The sequence below is a fragment of the Melitaea cinxia genome, chromosome 30, assembly GCF_905220565.1.
Source record: "Melitaea cinxia chromosome 30, ilMelCinx1.1, whole genome shotgun sequence".
Taxonomy (NCBI): domain Eukaryota; kingdom Metazoa; phylum Arthropoda; class Insecta; order Lepidoptera; family Nymphalidae; genus Melitaea; species Melitaea cinxia.
In genome coordinates this window covers 3,791,791-3,804,905 of record NC_059423.1, presented here as the reverse complement: position 1 = coordinate 3,804,905, position 13,115 = coordinate 3,791,791, and the positions used below count along the sequence as shown (strand labels likewise).

The 13,115-nt window shown below is 34.0% G+C and overlaps 1 long non-coding RNA gene across 1 annotated transcript; it reads left to right on the top strand.

Annotated features, from left to right (window-relative positions):
- Window positions 1-12,213: 12,213 nt before the first annotated feature.
- Window positions 12,214-13,104, top strand: LOC123668218. Its single transcript, XR_006745525.1, has 2 exons — window positions 12,214-12,296; window positions 13,072-13,104. It is a non-coding gene; the product is annotated as an uncharacterized LOC123668218 (long non-coding RNA).
- Window positions 13,105-13,115: the final 11 nt, after the last annotated feature.

Sequence of the window (13,115 nt, the reverse complement as noted above, 5' to 3'; positions counted from 1 at the left end):
TATCAAAGATAAGGCCTTGCCGCCTCTGTTGTGGTGCCTTGGACGTATTGTGCAGGTGTATCCGGGAGGTGACGGAGCGACGAGAGTGGCGGATATCAAGACAAAGAAGGGCACGATACGACGCGCCTTCAACAACATTTGCCCACTCCCTCTTTGAAGCTTACCCTTCAACCCGGGGAGCTTGTTCGAGCGATATTGCGCGCGCGCTACGACGGGGGTGTAGCGGGTGGCGGGCGGAGGCCGGTGGCGTGGTCGGCGGCTGACGCACGCCATCTAGCTCCGAGACACCAACGGCGACGCACGTTATTTGATTGATTCTTGCACGGAAAATTATAGCAGTCTATATTACAGTCCACTCGTTTTATTTTCTAAATAGTCTAAGGACCCTAAACACCTATATATCGAACAAAATTTATGTTTCGCGTATTATATCGCACCTTCGATGGAACAATGCGCATCTTACGAAAAATCGTAAAATGAGTTAAATGTGCGGAAATGCCCAAAAACACTCTAGTATCTAGTGGGACAAAGACACGGCAATAGTGGGTGAGCGTTTTGGCGCGATATCATTTCATTGGTTAGTTGCGCCGTCGCCCCCGCGCGCAGTGTTTTTATCTTGGAGCGCCAAAGCCACAAAGGTAAATATGCCTTATGATATTTGATATTCCTGGAGAGACAAAGTCATATTTAGCACACTTATGCCTTTTTCGTGAGCAAATGTTTGGAGAGACAAAGCCATTGCAACATTTATGACTTTGTACTTCCAAAATTTTTATTATTTTATAGTTTTATGAACAAATGTGGTGTTGTTATTCCAATACATGTTTTATAAAATAGGCATAAAAACAATTCATACTTTCTCATTCCGAATTCCATAAAGATAGCTACAATGTCGTTATAATATGAAGGTAAATTTTGAAACCTATACTAATACTATAAAGCTGAAGAGTTTGTTTGTTTGTTTGTTTGAACGCGCTAATCTCAGGAACTACTGGTCCGATTTGAAAAATTCTTTTAGTGTTAGATATCCCATTTATCGAGAAAGGTTATAGGCTATATATCATCACGCTAAGACTAAAAGGAACGGAGCACCAATGAAGAATGTTTCAAAATCGGGGGTTCTTTTTTCCTTTTGAAAGCTTCCGCTGCGTGCGCTGTGAAAACAGTTAAAGTTTCGCAAAAATCATGTATGACAGAATTGATCCTCTTTAAAACTTCTGAAAAGACATGAAATGACAGCATATATCTATCTTTTAAGGTTAGCTCACTATAACCTTTTTTATGCTAACCATTTTTTTTTCTCGTGGGGAAAATCCTCATGGACACCCTCCGTCGCCGGGGCTCCGGAAGAGATTCAGACTCTTACTGAATAAAAACCGCCACGTGTGTCCGCCTAGGCGCCTAAGTGCAAGGACGCAGAGCTCTTTCGCAATCCCGCCGGCGCTTGCCCTTGCGGGCCCACCGCGTTGCAAAGCGAGGTGCTTTGCAGCCGGGGAGGGCGCGCTCGTACACGAAGCGCGCCCTCCCCGGCTGGGGGACCGGACCGGACCGGACGACGAATCCCCCGACCCATCGCCTAACTAGCGCCTAGCGTGGTCCCCGCCGCGGGCGGGGAGAAAAACCCCCCGCCCGCCCATCGTGCCCTACGGCACCGCGCCCTTTTTATGCTGACCAAGTTTATTCTAAAATAATGCATTATTTGCGAAGATGTTTTTATAAACATGATACTAATCCTTATCTAAATAAATACGTTATTCATCACAAGTATTTAATTTAAAACAAAATAGATTTCAATGAGTATCTCAGGAGATAGCAAAATAATGATCAAGTGTTGCGCACGCTTCTGTTTACGCGGACGAAGTCGCGCGCAGAAGCTAGTCATTAATAAAGTTGTAATAGCTCGGTGGGAAGTCGGCCGGTCGGGAGTGACCGAGAATACCGCGGTTCAAATGTCCATGTCGCCGAGATCGATTATTTTTTTCTTTTTATTTCTAATTGCACTCATGATTTTTTATTTAAATAACCAGTTCATATTTTTTATTATTATGTCGGTAAAATCGGAAAATATTATTCATATTTTATCAATATGTAATTCGTATTCAAATATGATTTCCAAAAAAAAAAACACGATTTACTAAAAATACCGAGCTAAGATCGGTCACTCAGTTGGATAGAATTAGATTAAAACCATAATTTATCAATTGTTTTTCTTCTGGTTTGAATTTAGAGTTAAAGCAATTTATCATTAGGGCAAGTATATTTAAGTATCGAAAATCTTAGCTTAAGGTTAAGTATTTAAGTTCAAAAAAAGAATTGAATAGAATAGGTACATATCTTTTGTTGTTGATAATTATTGTTGTTGATATTTTGTTTTGATCGAAGCCGGGGCTGGTCGCCAGTAATTCATAAAATGAACTTAAACTAAACTAAGCCCAGACGAGATACATCAATTTGAATTAATTTGTAAAACCAACAATTTGTCATGAATTAAACAAAACAAATTAAATGACATTAATTTAAAATTCAGCCATTAAATACATAATATAATTAAATTTTCATAATTTGAAAAACAAATATCAAACAAAATAATTAAAACTAAAATATAATAGATTATATAACATAAAATTAAAATTAGACTTAAACATCAAAACAAACAAACTTAATCAAAATTAAGACAAATAAAAAAGACCGAAATAAATTAATTTGCCGTTAAAACAAAGCGTTACTAAGCAAAATAATATTTACAGGTAAATTTATTAGTTATTTACTATATTTACATGCATTCGCATGTCGCATGCATGCATTCAGCCTGTATTATCCCACTGCTAGGCATAGCCCTCTTTCTCCACGTACGAGAAGGATTGGAGCTTAATCCACCACGCTGCTCCACTGCGGGTTGGCGGATATATTAATAATAATATATCCAAATTATATCATCAGTCATCATCATCATCATCATCAGATATAGATAATTTATCCAAATCATATATTAAGATATATTTATATTAAATATTTTAGATTTAGCTTGTTAATTTCTTTATGTATGTATATAATATTAACATATTTATGTGTTTATTAAAAAATAAAACAACTAAAATCTAACTGTTTTATTTATTTTTTCATAGCTGTGACAATAAGATTCAATTACTGTCATTTAGAAATTTACATAAGCTGTTTTCCGGGATATCTTCTAAAATATTTCCTCCTTTTGCAATTGCAAGGTTATATACAAGGGCGGATCCAGGGCTGGGTCCAGGACCTAGGTGGAGAACTAATTAAAATTGTTAAGCATAATACCTATTTTTATATATTTTTTCACAATATAGATATTTTTAAGTACAGTACTTACCTACATTAATAAAATATCAACTTTTTACGTGTATCTATTATTATTAAAATTAATAATTAAATTATAACTTCTTGTGACTCGACCACGACTATGTGACACCCCCTAAGCTGGATCCGCTCTTGGTTATATTAATTTCTGCTTCGGTTCGAGTACCTACAGTCACCTCGTAAATTTTATCGTTTTACTATTATACCCTTTTCTAGCTATACCCGTGCGAATAATTCGCACTAAATAAGTATAATAATTATCACTTTACAAAATTACAAAAAAAGTATTATTATACGTGAGTTGGTTTGAAATTGAACAATAAATAATTGTGTTCGGAAGTTGTGCTCGGAAACGAAAAAAACCGACTTCAATTACATCGACGAGTTATACAACGTAGATCGACGAAAAAATAGTCAAGTAACTACGCGTTATCAAAGATTACTCCAAAAGTAGTTATCAGATCTCAATAAAATTTATATGTGACCACATGACAAACATCAGCTTTCGATTAAATTAAAAATTATTAAAATCGGTACACCCAGTAAAAAGTTATTGCGGATTTTCAAGAGTTTCCCTCGATTTCTCTGGGATCCCATCATCAGATCCTGGTTTCTTTGTCATGGTACTAAACAAGGAATATCTTCTTTCCAACAAAAGAAGAATTATCAAAATCGGTACACCCAATAAAAAGTTATTGCGGATTTTCAAGAGTTTCCCTCGATTTCTCTGGGATCCTATCATCAGATTTTGGTTTCCTTATCGTGGTACTAAACTAGGGATTTCTCCTTTTCAACAAAAAAAGAATTATCAAAATCGGTATATCCAGTAGAAAGTTATGCGTTGTAATACAACGTAGGTCGACGAAAAAGGCGTCAAATAAAAACGCATTATTAGATATAACTCGAAAAGCAGTTGTTAGATCTCAAATAAATTTAAATGGGACCAATTGACACATACCACCTTTCGATTAAAAAAAAAATTTGTCGAAATCGGTCCACACGGTAAAAAGTTCAGATGTAACATACATAAAAAAAATACAGTCGAATTGAGAACCTCCTCCTTTTTTGGAAGTCGGTTAAAAATTACGGACCGCCCGCGCCATCGCGCCAGTCATGTTGACGCTGTTTCAAAATTAAAGTCGTCATATACCTATATAATTTTAATAATTAATTAATTTCCAAAAACAAAAGCAGTAATAAGTATTTAGTTGTTGATGTCAGTAGAGCAAGCAATTAGTTATAATGAAATGATATATAATTTATGTGGAATAATTTTAAGGTTTTTTCCTAAAAAGGGAGGCAAACATCTTAAACCTTAGCGGAGGTATTAATACTCGTATATATGATATTCAATAAGAGACGATCAGACTTTATAAGTTTATACAAAAAATAATCATTGAACTTTCAAAAGCAATGCTTGGCCGTTTCGCTACCGTCACGTGGGCGTAAGGTGAAAAATTTATTCACTGTTTATTACTTGTCTGTTATACAATAGTTCTATTAAAGAAAAAATAAAAAGAAGTAGAATAATTGATATACATATAATACAAATAAAAATAAAAAGACAAAATAAATATCATCAAAATACATGTCATCTACAACATCGGCAGCCGGTAGTAACGAAACGGCCAAGCCACATATTTTGACTAAGGTGTAGAGTTTGTGAAGTTAGGGCTTGTAGAGTTAGGGCGTGTAGAGTTAGAAGCTTGGCTCTACATGAAATCTGATAACTTTTTGACAGTGCGAGCCATATGATCTCGTCTTGGCAACATTTTACATGAAAATGTTTTGGTGGGATATACGTTTGTGTGTATAAGTTTGAACAAATAGGTAAGTAGCTGAAAAGTCAGCGCTCAATTAATTTAAATAGACTAAAAAAAAGCACGCGAAAATATTATTCAATTAGCAGTGCCCGCGACTTCGTCCGCGTGGAACTTATAAAAAATTATTGTTTAGTTCACAGAATTACAAAAGAAATAAATTTCTAAAATATAAGTAGCCTAAGTTACTCCTTATTACATCAGCTATCTGCTCAGCCGTTTCAGAGATTTGCCGGAACAAACAGACAGACAGACAGAGCGGCATAAATTGCGAAAAATGGTATTTTAGTATTTGTACCGTGTTTACGCCCATTTTGTAAAAATAGGTTATTTTAATATTACAAACAGACACTCCAATTTTATTTATTTGAATAGATGACGGGTCAGATACCGACGACGCGCCGCCATCCGCTGTTGCTGAGTTAAATAATATTATTATTATACTAGGTAGCTAGGTACCCGTGCAAAGCTGAAAAACCTTCTTGTTAGTTAATTAATTAATTTTATTAATTTTAACATAAAATATATCACGCAAATTTGTATCATTTGGGAACCCTCCCTCCCCTTTGTCACGCTTAGTCACACGTTCAATGATCCCCTAGCAAACCACAGCCCACCCATCCTCCTAGAATATTTTTATTTCGAAAGTATAGGTATCTCTATTTATTTAATTAAATACATATTTTAGTGTATAGGATGCTATCAGCGGGTGCTATTCTACTTCTGCGATTGCGACCCCTCCCCCCCTCCCATGTCCATATAATCCCCTTCCCCATATAATTGCAAACGTATTTGACGGGACCGAATATAGGATAGAACACCTAATGAGAAAAACTACTTGTATCATATTTTCATCAATAGATTATTGGTAGTACTAGAATTCAATTGGTAATAAAAACAGCTGATTCAAAGATTTTGAAATAAAATAAATAAAATTGTGTTTACTTGCAAACGAAAGAAAAAACCAACTTCAACTACATCGACGAATAAAATAACGTTTATAGACGAAAACATAGTAAAATACGCATTACTAGATATAACTCGAAAAGTGCTTAATCAAATTTAAATGGGACTATATGATAAGCACCACCTTTTGACTAAAAAAAGAATTATCGAAATCGGTCTACCTAGTAAAAATAATAAAGAGGACAATTTCGAGGCCCGTACCCAGATAGACCCTCGGGCCTGTCAGGAAGACCCACACACACATACACACACACTAGTAAAAATAAATTATGACGTAACACACATTACAAAAAATTCAATTGAATTGAGAATATCTTCTATTTTTCAAGTTTGTTAAAAATAATAATACACAACGAACGGCTTATTTCATATTCCATCATTGTTTTAAAAATAGATCACATAGGTAGATATGTGCACACTAAACAAACAGGGCGTATTCTGTAATAATTCAAAAACTAATAAAGAAAATTACAAATCTTATCTGTCTCTTTCATACATTGTACGAGCGTAATAATTTCGTTACCTATAACGTTAACAGTAGCAATTAATAGTAACGGTATATAAATAAGTAACGTTAAAAATAACGATAAATGAGTTTTTACCGGTAAAAAATATAACGATAAAATGTTAAAAAAATACCGTTATCTAAACTATCGTTACTCCAAAAATAACGTTATGCTGACCTTGGCAAATTAACGTTACCGAATTTTTAACGATATCACAAGCCCTAGGTATAACATCTTATAAAAAAAAATATTTTATTAGAAACCAACCCGTTGGGGAGACCTATAAGTACAAATTCCTAGACTTTGAGACTTACAATATAAAACATAACAGAAGTCTTACCAAAACTTAAGGCTGTAAGCATGTCTTTAGGTTAATTAGATTTTGCTCCTGTCATACGCTTATATTTTTTATTTTATTTTATTTTATTTGGAACACCAACAGCACATAAGACATTAAATGAGTACAAATTGTACATTTCGACTAGGCCATTTACAGGTATTCGCATATGGTTATCATATTGTAACCATAATATATCTTGTAACAATCTTGTATGTTGTCTTTTTGCCAATGATTTTTAACTATTTTTATTTATAATTTAATTTGTTATATAAAATAACTTAGAATATGATGGGGGCGACATGCCAGATGGTTAAAAATCCTTGAAAATAGATATAGGAAAAGATACCTAAACTTGTAATCTATTTTTTTTCCTTATTTATTCGGAAAAAATACTAAACATAGTTTTTATTTTGCATTTTTAACATTAATTTTATGAAGTAAAAACAATTATTATTATATATGGAAATATGGGATACATGTCCCTATCATCCCCATCGTCATAACTTTAAACAAGACAAAAGACCAATTGAAAAAGTGTCCGAGCGTCATTGATTTTACTGCAACGTGGCAGCATTCCAACATCGGCAGTGTTGCTTCTTAATGCGGACAGATGCGCTACGGTAGAAGGATTTAGGTCATATCTTGATTAAATTTATACAATTTGAATGATGTTCATTTTATAGTAAAAAAATATAGTTTTACTATTTATATCTACGTTATAATTACGTTTACTCGCAAAGAAAAAATGAAACGACTTAAATGTACAATAAGATACAAGGAGGGTAGTTTTGATTATTTTTATTTTTTTACGTGACTTACCGTGACTGTTATTTTGAAACCCGATATTTCGGCGACGTTGCAGACGCCACTGTCGGAAACTACAAAATATAAATTGCGGTAAGTGCCGTAGAATTAAAAGTGTTCATAATGACAGTGTAGTTTTAAAATACTTATAATGTACTATCTACATTGACTTACAAGAAAAAAAATCAATTAAATCCTCTTTATAACTTAAAAAGTATTCGTTAGATAAACCTCCATTTTTTGAAGTTGCTTAACAATGAGTCAATAAATATGTGCTAAATGCTAAGCTCGAGAATTCCTTGATCAATTCTGGCTGAATCTGACAGAAAGAAAAAAAAAAGAAAATTTCTGAAAATGTAAGTGTACATTAAGTATGGTGCTTATACATACATACATACATATAATCACGCCTCTTTGCCGTAGGGGTAGGCAGAGACCACTTCTTTCCACTTGCTACGATCCTTACACACTTCTTTCGCTTCGTCCACTTTTATTATTCCTTATTTAGTCTCGGAACGTCCACCTAGATCACCTTCCAACTCTTCCATCCACACTCGCCTTTACACTTTTTTCGTCAATCGTTCTTCACTCATTCTCTCGACATGACCAAACCATCTGAGCATACCTTTCTCAATTTTTGTCACTACATCTGCTTTCAGACCACAACGCTTCCTTATCTCACTATTTCTTATCCTGTCACTCATTTTAACTCTTATCATACTTATTAGCGCTCTCATCTCAACTGCATTTATTCTGCTTTCATGTTTCTTCTACCATACCTAACTTTCACTTCCGTACATGAGTGTCGGAACCAACACCCCCTCATGCACAGCCAAACGAGCCTACTTAGATACCTTCCGACTGCTCATAAAGGAGTGCAAAGCTCCATTCACCTTGTTTCCTGCATTCACTCTTCTTTCAATATCACTCTCACACTTTCCATCTCTTGTAAACTTTGAACCCAGATGCAAAAACTCATTCACCTCACCTCACAAACGCGCAATAGACTTTTTTGTGGCTAAGATCTAGACTAGGAAAAACCGAATTAGAAAAACCGAATTATGGGGTTTTTGGGTGTGGAGGGCGGAGGGTGTAGGGGAATCTATACAAGGTAACACTGTCACACCTCAAAACCCCATGGTTATTGAGATATCCATGGTTAAAGTTTTGAGGTTAGAAGAAGAATTTAAAGCTATTATAATACCTTTGAGCTCGTACTGTTTGCATTGTGTGACAAATCGACACTTTTAAACAAAATAACGCGTCAGACATAATATTCTAATAAAATTAGTAACATTGCGTGCTAGAATATAGGTTTAGAAATTCGAAAAATACCCAAAAACGAATCGGAGCACCCCTCTGTCCACGTGGTCTTGGTCTGTCCTACCCCTAGAGTGGTTTTTTTATGCCGCGGAGGCGCGGAGCGCCGCAGCCAAGCGTTCCTCTAACTTTAAAGGTGGAAAGATTAATTTGAAAAAACGCGTGTGAAATGTGAAAATAACGTGTGAAAGCTACGAAATTCTTCTTCTAACCTCAAAACTTTAACCATGGATATCTCCATAACCACGGGGTTCTGAGGTGTGACAGTGGTACCAGGGGTGGCGTTCCCCCTCCCTCCTTTCCTCCACGGTCCCGAAATTCGGTTTTTCCTAATCTAAAGCTTTACCTTTTTTGTTTTTGGCCAAACACTTTTCGGCTATGCACCGCAAAGAAAAGACCCGATTCCCCTTTGATGACCCTTTTCCCTTGTACAATGGGACGATTACGGCTTTTCACTAATCTCCCGGTACTTGTTCATTTCGCCAGCACAAATTGAAAAGGTGGTACAGCTGGCTAACCACTATGCCATGTCCAGCCTTCAGCATTTCGACGGTAAGCCTATAATACCCTGCAACCTTACCTAATCTCATACTTTTCATCGCTTTCACTATTTCATCCATGCTTATCTATTTATTTGTTTTATTTATTTATTTTTTTAGGAGAACTTACAAAACATACACTAATACAGATTTAAAAAAAAATGTTTACAATAATTTGCTGAGTGTTATTTTATTTACAAGTTGCCACGGCGTGGTTAAGGACAGTTCCATCTAAGTAGTAAATATTTTATTTATTTTAAATTTATATAAATGTAAAAAACAAAAACCTAAAAACTCCCAATAACTAATTCTTATATAAATTAAAATTTACAAAAAGATAGAAAGAAAAAAATACAATTTATCTATAAACAATAACAACTTAACGTTAACTATATTTTTTTTAAAGAGAGAAGAAATATACACACTCATACATCTCATGAAAAACATACAGAACATGATCGATATTGAAAGACATGGTGATGAGTTTAATGTCAAGATAGAGAAGTAAAGCTTGCAATAAGTTTATTTTTAAATTTTTGGAGACTGTCTGAAAAAATATCCACATCAATTTCGTTGTTTTTTGTTATTTTTTTTTTTTATTTTTTTTTTTTTTTATTTATTTATATAACATTAACACTAACAAGACATACACTAACAAGAACAGAAAAAGAATAAATTTTTACAATATTAAGTATAAGTGTTGCCTTAATTATAGGTGTTATTCGGTTAAACTGTTCAAATAATCTATTCATGGTAGCGTTCTGACCTAATTTTGTTTTTGAACGTTGAATCGAAAATGGAACGTATTTACTTGCACGGGGAAATCTAGTGGGCGCATTTATATATATATTTTTTCTACAAGATCGGGGCTGTCTAACATACCGTTAATCAATCTATACAGCAAAACCTGATTCAATAAATGTCTCCGATCGAACAAACTATTAAGTTTAAAATGTTGTAAACGACTATGATATGTCGGTAACTGTTTTACTTTATTACGCTGATAAGAAAGGTGCCATAGAAAACGCTTTTGGACCCTTTCAATACGCTTAATATGTACCTCGTAATGTGGTGACCAGATCTGAGCACAGTACTCCAGACCAGATCGAACCAGGGCCGTATAAAGGCTAATCTTGTCTGCGGTTTTTTAAAATCTTTACTGTTCCTTATTACAAAATCCAGCATTTGAACGCCTTAGTTGTTATTCTGTATTGACAGATGGATTCACATTGGTGTGTGAGGAATCTTATTTTACTATCCAAACTAACTCCCAAGTCTTTGATAGCAATTGAAGTCTCATTATTGATAGTATTAGACTGCGAGTTCGGGTAAGTTCCACGTGAGAATCGTATATATTTGCATTTATCGATGTTCAGTTTCAAACCGTTTCTCTCACACCAGTCGACTAAGCGGTGTAAGTCCTCTTGTCGGTTAGGATAAGGTCCTATCTTGTCGGATAGTGTCATGTTGGTTTTTTATTTGTTTTGCAATTTTGAGATCGTCGACGTAAAGAAAACATTTGCTGTGTTTAAATATTCCTACAATATCGTTCACAAATATATTAAATAAAATAGGCCCCAGAACTGATCCTTGGGGGACACCTGATTGGGTTAAAATGTTTGAGACGAGTATCCACTGACAACTACCCTGGAACTCCGATTGATCAGATACGAGCGAAACCATTCCAACAAGTTACCTGCTATACCAAAGGTTGTTGAAGCTTGTCAAGAAGAATATCGTGGTCCACGGTATCGAATGCTTCGCTTACGTCTGTATAAATTGTGTCAACTGGAACATTAGAATCAACTGAATCGGTCAAAAAGGTCACAAATGAAGCAAGGTTGGTTGTTGTGGATCGAGCCCTGAAGAAACCAGACTGTTGTTTCGATATCATTTGTTTTATATGCCAAGGAAGTGTGGCTATTATTAGTCTTTAAAATACTTTACCGAATACAAGTAAAAGGTACATCTCACTTTCATCACCATTTATACCACCATATATATTATTTTGTTTTTATATATTTTTTTATTATTATAATTCTATTCCTGCACTATTTAACCCCGCGTTTCACATTATTACTCATTGCCATGGGTTGACTGGAAGAGATCACTTTTAGAGATAAAATCGCCCTTGCCAAGTTCCTATATTATTATGAGTATTATAAAATTTACTTAGTGCAATAAAGAATATATAATTATATACTCTCTTCCATGGAAGGTGCCGTATGTTGTACCTGCACTTCCTCTCTTTCGAACAAACTTTCAAAATACTCTTTCCATTTCTTTAACACACATTCTTCTCCTTTTATAATGCTCCCGTCTCGTGCTTATCATGAAGACAAAAAAGAATTATCAAAATCGTTTCATTAACGACGGAGTTATCCCCGAACATACATTAAAAAACATATATATACGGTCGAATTGAGTAACCTCCTCCTTTTTTTGAAGTCAAGTCAGTTAATAATAATAAAATTGTAGGTGTTTTTTTAATGTATTGCATAATGATAGCATTAGCTTCGCATCCCAACAGATAACCGATTTTATATTTTAAAACAAGTAAATAAATTTACGTATTATTTATATTTTCCATAATATTGCGAGTCGTAGTTTGTGCTCTTCGAGTCTTCGACGCGGACGGTGCAAGGAATCCGCTTGGTGACACTGTGTATATACATTTTATATAAATATAATATTCTTTTATTTTCTGATAAAAATTTTAATTATCTTGTATAAATTTTCAATCATCAATTAAATAGTTTTTACTCATCCCCACAAATTTAAGTTATTTAAATTACTAAAATGAAATTTAGTAAAATAAAATAATTTTCAGATTTTTATCGGAGAAATTTAACTAAGCAGGGATTGAGTTTAAATACATTTTCATATTTTTTTTTTTTCGGTTTTTTTATCTTTTTTAAATGTTAAATGTTAATGTTTAATGTTTTTTTTATTACTTTCTTTGGGTAAGGGGTAATATCTCAGTACCAGAATTCACTAGGTTAGATTAGTATATTACATTTAGGTTATCTGTCAAATACTAAAAAATATATAATTATTAAATAAAGATTGATTGACTTATTTAGCATATATAACATCCGGGCGTTGGCCTCTTTCTCTGTGTAGGAGAAGAGATAAATAAATCATCATCATCATCATAATCATCATCAACATTTCAGCCTATCGCAGTCCACTGCTGGACATAGGGCTCCACAAGTTCGCACCAAAAACGTCGTTAACTCATGTGATAAATCAATATTGCTATTGAATTATTAATATTTTAATTATTATAATAAATAAATAAATAAATAAGATTTTGTTTTAATTTATTTTCCTTTTTTGACTTTTAATCGATTGTTGTAATCACTTTGTAACAAGGAGAATTAAATAAGTCTTTAAAGTCGAATTCTGTATATTTTAAATAACATATATTTTTATTTCAGACATGACATAAACAAATCGAAAGAAGAATAATTAAAAATTTAAG